The sequence below is a fragment of the Platalea leucorodia genome, assembly GCF_965183815.1.
Source record: "Platalea leucorodia genome assembly, chromosome: W".
Lineage (NCBI taxonomy): Eukaryota > Metazoa > Chordata > Aves > Pelecaniformes > Threskiornithidae > Platalea > Platalea leucorodia.
In genome coordinates this window covers 29,132,395-29,146,390 of record NC_138859.1, presented here as the reverse complement: position 1 = coordinate 29,146,390, position 13,996 = coordinate 29,132,395, and positions in this window count along the sequence as shown.

Here is a 13,996-nt window from a genome sequence, read left to right as displayed (position 1 = left end):
GCTATCAGTTCTGCTTCTAGAAATTAGGAGAAATTAAATCAGCAACAGCCCTTCGAGTCATTTAATTGAGGAGCTTTCTGCTTTTATATCTGGCAGCTCCCCCTCTTTCCAGAGGCATTATTTAATATAGCCACCAAGTCACATCTGCAGTTTTAATTAGCATGTGTGTGTCTGTGTTGTTTTTCCTTGTGTAGCACACTGAGCACCAACACATATCAGGCCCTATAGAGTGAGCACATTTACTTTAAATACCATCGGGCCAAATTCTGATTTTCAGTAATTTCCCTATAGTCCTGCAGACCTCAGCAGGACCCCTCAGATTTACACTCATCTTGCTGAGAACAGAATCTGGCTCAGTGTATTTGAAAGCCTTGTTATCAGTGAAGCAGGCTATTGAGTTGCTTGGTGCTCTCATTTTTGCCTTGTTAGTGGCAAGGTTATCTTTCAGGCTAGTTTTTCCATTGCAAGTTGTAGATCCCAGTACAGTGGTATATGCTTTAAACTGTTCTCACCAGTGCAGAAGCATAATAATAACAATAATAATAGTAATAAGTATTAACAATAATGAGGGCAATAATAACACCCAAACAGCTGATTCACAATAAATCTTAATAGCAATAAATCTTACAAAGATGCTCAGGATCACTTATTATTTTGGAGATGGAGAAATTGAATGATAGGGAAGTTAGTTGCCTGAAGCCACCCAGAGAACAATTATGAAAGATGGGAAGACAAACTTAATCTCCTGTCCTGTGCTCTGTCCACAGGACAACAGCTCTGTCTCCTCACTGTTGGGTGCAGTTCTGTTATTATCTGCATTTTCTTGATTTAGAAAAAAAAAAAAAACAACCAACCAACAACAAAAAAAAAACCAACAAAAGGATGATCAGAAAGCCAAACATCTTTAGAAAGGATTTTTAACTGCCTCAGTGAAGAACAGTACCAAATGCCTCACGTTCTGTAGACAGATGTACTTCCATACCAGGTGATGTCTCTTGAGGGTATGGCTCTTCCTATTCTCAGCTCCAAAGTCTGGAGCCTCCAGATTTCAGATTCTTATTTAAGCTGGAGGTAAACTGAGAAGTAAATCGAGTGGTGAATCCTTTGCTGTGGAGTGAAACCAGTCTTCACTAGCTGAAAATGTGATCCATTCACTGCCATAGGTTTTCAGATTTACTCCAACAAAATCAGTATTTGTGTTTTTGCTCCATAGTTGTCTCCTGTGGTTTACTGAGGTTTTTCCTGAGCTATATGTCTGTTTGCTTGTCTGGTTTATGCTTCTGTTTGACATTATAACAAAGAACAGTAATAAAAAAAAAATCTTGGAATGCTAATGATCATCCTTGTAAACAAATACTACAAATTAATTGCAAAAAGAAAAAAAGCAAGTGTCTGGAAATTTTTAACAGCAAAAGATCTGAATCTGAAAAAGGAAAGAAAAAGGGGTTAAAACATAGTGCTGATGATCTTTCAGAAACCACAGATTTAATTCCCAGCACTTCTGATTTCATTAAGAACTGCAGCCTTTTCCACTGGCAACACAATTCTTGAGCTTGACAAAAACAGATGGGGAGGATGGTGGAAGAGGTAAACTTCAGAAGTAGCACTCTGTCTTCTAAATCAGGAGGTCACACCTTCAAGTCTTGACTGAAGAACTCAATTTTCCCCAGATCCCACAAACCCTGTTATACAGGTACTTGCTTATATGAGTCCCTGAGTGACAGATTAAAAAGCTCCCTTCTGGTGACTTGTTCCCAGGAAAAGATACAGTGCTCTGGGAAAAAAAGAAAATACAAAAAAACCTCATCAGAATAATGGAGGGGAGCTACAGCATTCCTCAAATGCCATGTAATAACCTGTGCCTGCGAAAGGCTTGCAACTGGTAGTGCGGGGTCACAGGGAGAATAAAGACTGTTTCACTCTTCTGACGTTAGTAACATAGCTACGTATTTCATTCAGGAACCAGTATTAACTCTCTACATCCAGCAATCAGTACCATTCTGCAGCCATAACATCATGATGCTGGGAGGAAATTGCATGGAGGGAGGAAATTATGGTGCTGTCTTTGCAATTTGGAGCATATAAATGGGATGCATTGTCCAAGGCACTCAATACAGACTTTGGTTCTCCCTGTGAGCAACATCCCTGGGGCCTAGGGAGATGGCAGCATTCAAGACAGAAAACAGAATTCCCTAATTCTCAAGTCCCCTGATCCCTAAAATGGATCTACTCTGGATGGGTTTTGTTTCTATAGATAACAATAATTCTCTGTAACAAAAAGTGATTGTGCAGGTCAACTTTTTTTCAGTTTTTGGCTAATTACAGTCCTGCTCTAAAATCACTTCTCTGACTCTCTAGGACTAGGATTCTTCTAATTATTTCAGGAGAGGAGTGTAACTGTTTTATTTTGCATGGATTTGCCTGTGTGGAATTGCAGTATGCAACTGTTGCTGATGTTGCTTCAGTTTGCAAAATCAGTTCCAAACTCAAGGTTTTGAATGGATTGGGTTAGGTCTTATATGAAAACAAGAGTAGAAAGAACATCTGTCTGGAGGACTGTTCAATCAAAAAAGGAAAGTGAAGTCAACAAAGATAATCAAATGGATACCCATCAAGTACATTTGTATCATAGACATTGGTTTCCTTACATGAATCAGTTTTAGTTGATTTTCCTCAGTTACACTTTCTTTATAGTCATCAGGATGAGTGAATTATGCTAGAGAAACTACAGGCCTAAGATGAAAAGCAGGAGATAGTTTCTGTTTTAAAGCAACTTCCATCAGTATTTGTTCTGCTAGATCCTAGCATTGCAAGAGAGCTGCCGGAGTGTCTTTGTGGTATCGGAACAACAAAGCTGATGCTAGTTTACAAGTTGGCTCTGTTATCCATAGGTTTTGGCTGCTCTCTAATGAGAATGATGCAAAGTCACTGAAGATATTGTTTCCATCATACATCATCATCATATCCATAACTTCTTCCAGCAGAGGATCAGTTCTACTTTAAAAGATTTACCAAATTGACTCCAAATTAGGCAGCTCTGGCTGAAAGGCTATATACCAAGACTTGACAAGCTTCATGAAGACCCAGTCAGGCTCTGCAGAAGACATTTAGGATTTTACCCTCCTTTTTCGTACAGAAATTAAACTGAGAAAGTCAGTTTTGACTATCAAATGTGCATGTGGCCTGCTTGTATCTGTACACATATGCTTGGAAAGTTTTCAGAATCAAAAATGGGTGTTCTGAAAGTTGTTTTTTGTCAAAGCAATGTATTAAAAGAAAAAGAGAAATCCTTTCACCTTGTTTTGGAAAGGTTTGATTAATAATTTTCTATATGCATATTATAGCCTATATACAGGGAGGTTTTACTACGGATAGGAATATATACTTTAATTTTTAAAGCATACACATCTCCTGTTGTATCATCATAATAATAGTCTGGATCAGTGACACCTCCATTAAGGTTTCCAATGTAATTTATGAAGATAGGACCTTTAGTCTGTAGCTGGTGTTTTGATGGATGAAATTTGTATTGGTGGCTCAGATAGATAATGAATCCACCATGTTGTGCTTTATGCTGTTACATTAGTATGAAAAATCCAAAGGAAAGAATAAATCTCTGTGAAGAAGAGAAGGGAGGGAAATCCAGTTGGAAAACTGAGTTGCAAATTGCATTAAGACTGTGGGGCTACACATATGTAGAGCTTAGGCTTTGTACATGGTACTTCAACATATGCTCAAGGGAGATGCTTTTAAAAGAAGTAGGGCCCTTTCAGGATCAGTTTCATAGGCTGATGGGAGTATAGCCCCACTAGATTACAGATTGAGCAAAGGTGCTGCAAGGAGAAAGTCATACCTTCCCCATACCACCAGGCTTTCTGTGCTGGAGGGAGAATTCATCCTTCAAAGGGCAAACAGCTTCTCTGCAGGCAAGAAGAGCTGCAGAAGAAACAGCTTTCAAGCTCACTGGAGGTCCTTGAGAGATGCCTCGGTGCCTCCCTTGGCCTGATCCTCTTTTTAGCATATGGCCTGCCTTTCTGCTCTATCGCTTTATGTTGCTCTCCACCAAGAGAAGACTTGTGTCTATGTCTGAGGCCTTGTACAAGGTCCTGGTTCCTGAGGCTATGAAAACATGAATATGCATAACCCACTAACAGATCAGAGTATATCCTAGGGCTGGACATGGAGAGGGGGAAGACAATTCTCAGCTTTGGCTTAGCATGTAACCTTGAGCTATCTATTTACAGCCAGATCCAAACCAGCATATTTGTACCCAATATACAACTAATGTGATTTAGGCATTTAGAAACATTCCTGTTCATGGAGCAAGGCACATGCTGAACTGTCCAGACACAATATTGCTCCAGTCAGCAGGCCACATAGCTATGTTAATAAAATGCTGAGCCTAAGCCAGTAAACCTTACTAAGAAGCGAGATGAACTACGTGCAGCACTTTTAACAATTATGATGAAAGGACTTTCATGAGGAATATGAGCTCTTAGTTCTGCAGTACAAGTGTAATCACCTTCGGAGTCTAGGTGGCCATATGAAACAAGTCTTTTTTTGCCACAGACTTTGCTAAGCCTCCTAAAGTTTTGCTAGTGTAGAGCTGGTGCTGCCATAGAGTAATACTGCTGTCCTAGCTGAGGTAGCTAGTGAAACACCAGAAGCTACCCAGGACTTACAAAATTGGTATCCTATACTTAAATACTGAAAGGCTTTGAGATGGATGGTACCATTTGTACACATTGACAATTACTGTACATATCCTTTATAGCACACTATAATGGCATGTAGTCTGCAATCCTCTCATGTTGCCACAGATCCTATGTTATTCCTATCTGTTTGTCCTTCATCTGTCATCTCCTGCTTTTCAACTACCAGGCATCCAGGTTTGAACTGGGGATACAGGAACCAGAGTATCATTCTTCTTTCCCTCCACCCCTTCTCCCCATGGATGATTGTTTTGTGTTTTAAACCTTGCCATCTATATAGCACAGACTGTCAGTATTCACTCACAGTCTGAGCCCAACATTCCCTACTCAAGCAAAACTACCATGGGGATCATAGGGAGTATTTTCTGTATCAGAGCTTGCTGTATTTTGCTTTGACAGCTTAATTTCCTTTCCTGAAATCACTCCTTGCATTATTAATCTGATGATTTTTAAGACAGGTGCTATTCTTCTGCCTTTTGTGGTGTTTTTATCACATTTATTTCTTATTTGCATTACAGCAATGATGCCACAATGAAGAATAAGGCCTCACTGCACTGTGAGGTGTATGCACAAACAGTGCCCCTGGAACAAGTTGCATTGCTCTGGTTTTATAATACAACTAGACTTCTTGGTTTTATATCCTGCTAATAAGAATTTTCCCTCAGGTCAGTTTAGCACACACTGTAGAGTTATTTCTCCTCTCCTCTCTAATGTGGGATGAAGTCCACTTCTTAACATCAGCTAACAAATAATGTGCTATTGCAGGATCATAGGACATCAGCAGGGATTTTGAGCTCAACTTCCCCCTTCCTATGGCACAGAAGAAGTTCAAAGGCTTTGCATCTTTTGTGTCAAAGATATATTTTCTTCTAAAGCACTGGCGGTGCTAACATGTCTTGTGCTGAAATTGGGAGAGAAGAAAAAAAAAAACATTTATGCTTCTGTGAATCCTTCTAAATGGAATGAATGGGATTTATTAATCAAGCTATATCATCCTGAAAATCCAGTGCTGAGTTGAGGCTGGTAGGCTAGTCTTCCTCCTCAGCCAATAGCGAGGGGTAGGTCCACTTCCTAATGGCAAATCACTGTAAAATGTCTCAATTCCTTTTGAAAGTGACAGTGTCTCCATGAAGGGAGCCTAGGTTACTAGTTTAAACATCAGATTTTTGGATGGTTGTGCTTTAGTGAGGTGAATTCCATCCTAAAATATTGATAAATCCTTGGAGAGGATATGAAAAGAGCATAAGGATGGAATCAGCAGAAGCCCTAACATCTTTTGAAGTGTTTTAAATTTTGTGTGGTTTTGAAAATTTCTGTTAATGATAAATCATGCTTACTTAATTATTATTATAGACATATGGATGGCAGATAAAGAACAGCAGTGTTGCATACCCCAAAAAAATTCTAAGTAAAACAGTGAAAATCAAGTCTTCAAGTGTTATTAAGTGCTCCTATTAAAATGCTGGAGGCTCCATGACATTATTTATTCATAACTCTCATTAAATTAATCTGCAGATACCTTGCTTCAAAAATTGTAGAACTATATCCTCAATTTGTACGAACCAGTGAAACTCTGAGGATATCTTATCTCTGCTAATTGATGCTACCTGAATTTCTAGCATAAAGATCTATATGATATCCTGCAGAAAGTGAAAATTTTCGACTAAGGAAAACTATGAACCACCTGTGCTCTGGGAAAGAAATTTGGGAGGGAGCTAAAAGATATAAGAGTATATTTGTTTAATTAACGAACCATGGAAAACTAACGGCTATACCCTTGAAGAAGAGCTACTGGACTGATAAAAGGGAACATCTTGGCACCAAAGACTGGATGGTGGCCAGAAAACATGAAGTCTGATAAAACTGCAGTAACTGGGTGAAAGGTAAATGTGGCAAGGGGAGATCGCGACCACCGACTCAATTCAGGACTGAAAAGACTTGCCCCCACACACCTGAAAGAAGCATGCATGCTAATTTGCATAGCAAGTGAGGCTAATTTTAATATAGTAAGCCAATAGTGTACAAAATGTTAATCACTAACCAATAAGTGTAAAATTAGGTGGGATTATACTAACCATGTAGTAAAATAAATATGCTGTAGTTTTGTACGAAGGTGTGCTAGCTTTGTGGATTTACCACCTAGCACCCATCTCTGCACAGACATGAAATAAAATACCTCTGCTCTGTGTGTTAATTGGCATCTGCACACCGGGCGAATGACCCCACTTTTGGGACAACATATAGGCCAGGTTTAAGCTGACCTCTGGAATAAGGGAGGTGGTAGAATTTGTAGAAAAGTTTGTTTCTCAAATAACAGTTTCAATTGAAGCCATGAACAAAGAAGCACCAAGAAAGCTCAGAGATCAAATTCAACATTTTCAGACTTTGGTTTCACAGTGCAGTTCAGTCCTTTATGTTTAACCAGTCAGCTGTGGAAAATTGCAGAAAGAACATAAAACATGGAGGCAGGAAAAGTGTAACGTGCTATTACAAGCAAAAGTCTTGTGTCACGTAACACAGCTAAGCATTCTGATCACAAACTATGGCAAATAGTCCCTGACACCATAGCAAGTGAGTTGTTGATGGTCTACAGGGCCTCATTCATCATTAAAGTATGCAAACTCATCAAGTCTTTGTAACTGCCTCAGAGCCAAAAGAATTGGCTCAGTTTTGGAAAACTATCTGAGATGATGCTATTTGGTTATGTTTTCTTTTAGAAAGCATACAGCAGAACACTTATTTTTTTAATAAAACCTCGGTCTATTCTGTTTGTGTATCTAAGCTACATCTGTAGAATTTTTCATCCTTCAGTTACTAGTGGGGAGCAAAGAGGGTTAGGAGAAAACCTTCATAGGACATTCTCACTAGGACCTCAGTGCTGTTCACTTTAATGGTGTATTGCTTCTTTTTCTTTCTTCACAGGAAGAAAAAGTTAAGTTTTTTAGAATGTGCTCATCACCGAGTCTCTAAAGCTTAATCTCCACTGTTGGCTAATGTATTTGTGTCAGAGTAGGGTAGGAAAAGATCACATCACTTTGTTGACACTACTATGCTGAAAGATGCTTGTAGTGGATGCAATGATGCCAACAAATTGTTTTTGTTGCCTTAGCTTATGTCATTGAGGGAGATGGTGCAGGAAACAAAAAAAATGCTCCCCTTTTCGGCATCTCACCAGGAGACTCTGGAGATATCGCATACTAGTGCTGTTGTTACACCAGAGACTTGGCATGTTTAGTGCTTTGTATGACAACCTATTCTGTGGCTGTAATTCTCCCAATATACCCAGATCAGCACTTCCATTTTGGCTTAAAGCTCCTTAATTGGGGTCTCTTTGGGGACAGGGACCCATCCAAAGGGTTGACTGGGGGGAAGCAGTCAGCCCCGCACATTACAACGGCCATCTGCAAGAAGAAAAAAAAAAAGGGTAATTGTCGTAGGTGACTCCCTTCTGAGGGGAACAGAGGGCCCGATATGCCGACCGGACCCATCCCATAGGGAAGTCTGCTGCCTCCCTGGGGCAAGGATAAGAAACATTACTAGGAAGCTCCCCAGGCTGGTGAAAGCTTCCGATTATTATCCACTAGTGGTTGTTCAAGTCGGCAGTGATGAGGTAGCTGATAGTGGCATCAAGACAATCAAAAGGGACTTTAGAGAGCTAGGGCGATTGCTTGAAGGATCAGGAGCACAGGCAGTATTTTCCTCCATCCCTTCAGTAGCCGGGAGGCATATGGAAAGGAACAGGAAGACCCATCTCACTAACACGTGGCTCAGAGGCTGGTGCCAGCGGTGGAATTTTGGGTTTTTCAATCATGGGGCAGTTTACATGGCACCAGGACTGCTGGAGACAGATGGGGTTCACCTGTTGCAAATGGGGAAAAGGATTATGGCTCAGGAGTTAGCAGGCCTCATTGAGAGAGCTTTAAACTAGATGCGAAGGGGGAAGGGGATAAAACCAGGCTTGCTAGGGATGAGCCTAGGGGTGGAATGCCTGTGTTGGAGAAGAGATCTATAGCCCAAGTGAAGTGCATTTACACCAATGCACGCAGCATGGGCAATAAGCAGGAGGAGCTGGAAGCCACTGTGCGGCAGGAAAACTGTGATGTGGTTGCCATCATGGAAACATGGTGGGATGACTCACATAACTGGAGTGCTGCAATGGACGGCTACAAGCTCTTTAGAAGGGATAGGCAAGGAAGGAGAGGTGGTGGGGTAGCCCTGTATGTTAGGGAGTGTTTTGAGTGTCTAGAGCTCAACGAAGTAATGATAAGGTTGAGTGCTTATGGGTAAAGATCAGAGGGAAGGCTAACAAGGCAGATATCCTGGTGGGAGTCTGTTATAGACCACCCAACCAGGACGAGGAAACAGATGAAGCATTCTACAAGCGGTTGGCTGAAGTCTCACAATCCCTAGCCCTTATTCTCGTGGGAGACTTAAACTTACCAGATATCTGCTGGAAATACAACACAGCAGAGAGGAAGCAGTCTCGGAGGTTCCTGGAGTGTGTGGGAGATAGATAACTTCCTGACACAGCTGGTAAGCGAGCCAACCAGGGGAGGTGCCCCGCTGGACCTGCTGTTCATGAACAGAGAGGGTCTGGTGGGCGATGTGGTGGTCGGAGGCCATCTTGGGCACAGCGACCATGAAATGATAGAGTTTTCAATTCTAGGAGAAGTAAGGAAGGGGGTCAGCAAGACCGCTACCCTGAACTTTAGAAGGGCGGACTTTGGGCTGTTCAGGAGTCTGGTTAACAGAGTCCCTTGGGAGGCAGTCCTGAAGGGCAAAGGAGTCCAGGAAGGCTGGATGTTATTCAAGGAGGAAATCTCAAAGGCGCAGGAGCAGGCCATCCCCATGTGCCGCAAGTCGAGCAGGCGGGGGAGAAGACCGGCCTGGCTGAACAGAGAGCTTTGGCTAGAACTCAGGAAAAAAAAAAAAGTTTACCGCCTTTGGAAGAAGGGGCAGGCGACTCAGGAGGACTAAAAGGATATTGTGAGGTTATGCAGGGAGTTCAGAAAGGCGAAGGCCCAGCTGGAACTTAAACTGGCCACCGCCGTTAAAGATAACAAAAAAAGTTTTTACAAATATATCAGCGACAAAAGGAGGGCCAAGGAGAAACTCCCTCCTTTCTTGGATGCGGAGGGAAGCATTGCCACAAAGAGTGAGGAGAAGGCTGAGGTAATTAATGCCTTCTTTGCCTCAGTCTTTAATAGTCAAGCTAGTCATCCTCGGGTTTTTCAGGCCCCTGAGCTGGGAGATGGAGATGATAGGATGCAGAGTGAAGTCCCAGTTGTCGAAGAGGTGGCAGTCACCGACCTGCTCTTCCACCTGGATGCGCACAAGTCCATGGGGCCAGATGGGATCCACCCAAGGGTACTGAGGGAGCTGGCAGGGGAGCTGGCAGGGGAGCTGGCAGAGGAGCTGGCCAAGCCACTCTCCATCATTTATCAGCAGTCCTGGCCAACCGGGGAGGTCCCGGATGACTGGAAGCTAGCAAACGTGACGCCCCTCTACAAGAAGGGTCGGAAGGAGGATCCGGGGAAATACAGGCCTGTCAGCCTGACCTCAGTGCCGGGGAAGGTCATGGAGCAGATCATCTTGAGTGCCATAATGCAGCAAGTGCAGGACAACCGAGGTATCGGGCCCAGCCAGCATGTGTTTATGAAAGGGAGGTCCTGCTTCACTAACCTGGTCTCCTTCTATGACAAGGTGACCTGCTTGGTGCATGAGGGGAAGGCTGTGGAGGTTGTCTACCTGGACTTTAGTAAGGCCTTTGACACAGTCTCCCACAGCATTCTCCTGGAGAAGCTGGCTGCTCACGGCTTGGATAAGTGCACTCTCCGCTGGGTTAAAAACTGGCTGGACGGCCGAGCCCAGAGAGTGGTGGTGAATGGAGTCAAATCCAGTTGGCGGCCGGTCACGAGTGGTGTTCCCCAGGGCTCAGTACTGGGGCCGGTCCTGTTCAATATCTTCATTGATGATCTGGATGAGGGGATCGAGTAAGTTTGGAGATGACACCAAGCTGGATGGAAGTGTCAATCTGCTGGAGGGTAGGAAGGCCCTGCAGAGGGACCTGGACAGGCTGGATCGATGGGCCGGGACCAACTGTATGAGGTTCAACAAGGCTAAGTGCTGGGTCCTGCACTTGGGTCACAACAACCCCATGCAACGCTACAGGCTTGGGGAGGAGTGGCTGGAGAGCTGCCTGGCAGAAAAGGACCTGGGGGTGTTGGTTGACAACTGCCTGAACATGAGCCAGCAGTGTGCTCAGGTGGCCAAGAGGGCCAACGGCATCCTGGCCTGTATCAAGAATAGTGTGGCCAGCAGGACCAGGGAGGTGATAGTGCCCCTGTACTGGGCACTGGTGAGGCCGCACCTCGAGTACTGTGTTCCGTTTTGGGCCCCTCACTACAAGAAGGACATCGAGGTGCTGGAGCATGTCCAAAGAAGGGCAACGAAGTTGGTGAAGGGTCTGGAGAACAAGTCTTATGAGGAGCAGCTGAGGGAGCTGGGATTGTTTAGTCTGGAGAAGAGAAGGCTGAGGGGAGACCTTATTGCTCTCTACAACTACCTGAAAGGACGTTGTAGTGAGTTGGGGGTCGGTCTCTTCTCCCAAGTAACGAGTGATAGGACGAGAGGAAACGGCCTCAAGCTGCACCAGGGGAGGTTTAGGTTAGATATTAGGAAAAACTTCTTCACCGAAAGGGTAGTCAAGCATTGGAACAGTCTGCCCAGGGAAGTGGTTGAGTCTCCATCCCTGGAGGTATTTAAAAGACGGGTAGATGTGGTGCTCGAGGACATGGTTTAGTGGTGGACTTGGCAATGATAGGTTAATGGTTGGACTCGATGATCTTAAGGGTCTTTTCCAACCTTAACGATTCTATGATTCTATGATTCTTTCGCTATGTTGTTTTGTTGATTTTTTTTTTTTTTTAACTCTTGGCACTTCAGTATCTTGGTCTTTTTTAAAGGCCCTTGTTGCATAATTATTAATAATAACAATAGCTATTCACAGGAGTAACAATAGTTACATATTAATTGCAGTAACAAGGAAACTTTGTGATTGCAAATTGTCAATCAAGATTTTGTGTGTCCATATGTGTGTGAGTGGGCATAAAACTGGTTTTGGGGTTTTGATGGGAGTAGATTTGTTTTTTTGTAAAAGTCACGGAAAATTTTCAAGTTAAGTCTTTATTTGCTGCTTCTTGGCATTAAATATAAGTTCAAAGCTTTTTCATCTTGCTTTGCGTACTTTTGTGTGTTCTTTTTTCTTTTTAATCAAACATTTAGACTAATAGCAGGCTACTACCACTACTCAACCCCATCATCATTCAAATTTAGAGATAAATAAATTAGGCTCCTGATTATGTCACTACTGTGAACAGAATCTCCCTACATATGCACTCCTGCCCCTGCATTCGTTAGTAAACGTGCTGTTTTACTTTATAGCATTATATGGTGATGATACATAGCATACAGTTGCTTTTTTTCCCTGTTTCGATGCCTTTTCATTTGGAAGCTGATGTTTTGTTTGCCGGCCTGGAAGCACAGTGCTCTGTGGCATTATGTCTCAGTGTGTTGACAGTGCTGTCACTTTGAGTTTCCATCACAGCTTTAAACTAATAAGGCAGGAGTTAAGATTTTGAGCTGTGACTAAACTTGGGCAAATGCCCCAAAGAATTTAGTACAAATTCTCACATACATTTTCATATAATTTCACATCGACTGCTGCTGCTCCCTTCACAACAAATTACTGCAAATAAACCTTACTAGCACTTTTGTAATTTTGAACACAAACTCATTGCCTCAAACATCCAGGCCTTCTGCCAGCTACTCCGTTTTGCTGATGGAGCTGTTATATTAACTGCATTTTATTTGCTAGAAATAACAGCCTTGACACACCTAAATCTTCTTCCCAAAAGTACTTTTTTGCTTTCCCTTATGCTTTGCTGAGGGAGGGGAAATATTTCCCAGTCAGCATCTGAATTATCCTCCTCCAGTGATGCTCCTGAAACTGCAGCGATGTCCTGCCAAATTTGATACTGACATACAGGCATTTGCTCAGTGTGTGTAAAGGGGACTCAGTTTGTTTGGCTTCCATAAACTGAAGAGAAAAGATTTTTCAGCTTAAAGCTGGCAGATTTTTGAAGAAAGAAAAAAAAAAACCAAAAAAAACCAAAAACTTTGCATCCAAACCCCAAATTTTACATCAGAAAAGTAATAGTTACACTACTGTGACCCAGAGTGGATAATCAAGGCAGGGAGAAATTTGCATCACTTCTCATAAGGGCTTTTAGGTCTTGCCACACTGGAATGAATAACAAGTTTTCCACTGCTGTCTTACATTCTATGTCATTTGACTTCCATGGGGAAAAAAAAAATATCTGTGATTCTTACAAAGGAGAATAAAAGACAGCTGAAGAGATATTTATCAGAGGTAAGCTGTTAACTATTAATGGCCTATGAAGTCTTAAGACATGACTCTTCATATACAGAGTAATCACAATATTTAAAAAAAAAAAATCCACAAAATTTAAAAGTGTTTTTTAAACTGCAAGTATTTTTGCCAATACTATGAAAAAGAACTTTTTTGTAATGGTGTAATTGTATAATCAAACACTTAACAGACTGGTATTTCCATACATAGTGCTGCTTAAAAGCACAGTGTGCTACAATACTTTCTTATCTCACTTCTATATGTGAAATATAGATTATTCTCTTCTACCACAGGTTAAAAATGTACAAAAACCTTGAAGTCACAATGAGGTGAAAGCATAAATAAAATAATTAGTATTAATAAACTGATGCATAGGAACTTTTTTCTCCAGGGCAACTTGCTTGTGTGTCCTCATCCAGAAAGAAATGGATGATCTTGTACCTAATGCAGACTGTCTTTGTGGAACACTGCTGTATGATGCTGTTCCTTTACTTCCCATCATGTGTATAAATATGAAAACAAACAAACAAAACTTTTTTTTTTTACATAATTTATATTCCTATATTTTCAGTCTTCCAAGCCAGATAGATAGGCTGAGATTTCATATTAGTCAGACTTCTTTTTGCCGAAGATGGAAGAAATAATGAAATTCTTCTCATGAAATGGGGAAATAAGGTCAAACATTCCCAAGCTCCCTTTTTCTGAGGCCCCAATTCTCTACCATAACTACATTAAATTCTACAGAGAAATGTCAGCGGATAATTTAATCCTTAAATTCCAAAGCTTTTAATTACTTACTTGTGTTGCTATTTTCATCTACATTACTTTATGCTTATCAAAGTGTATTTCTTTG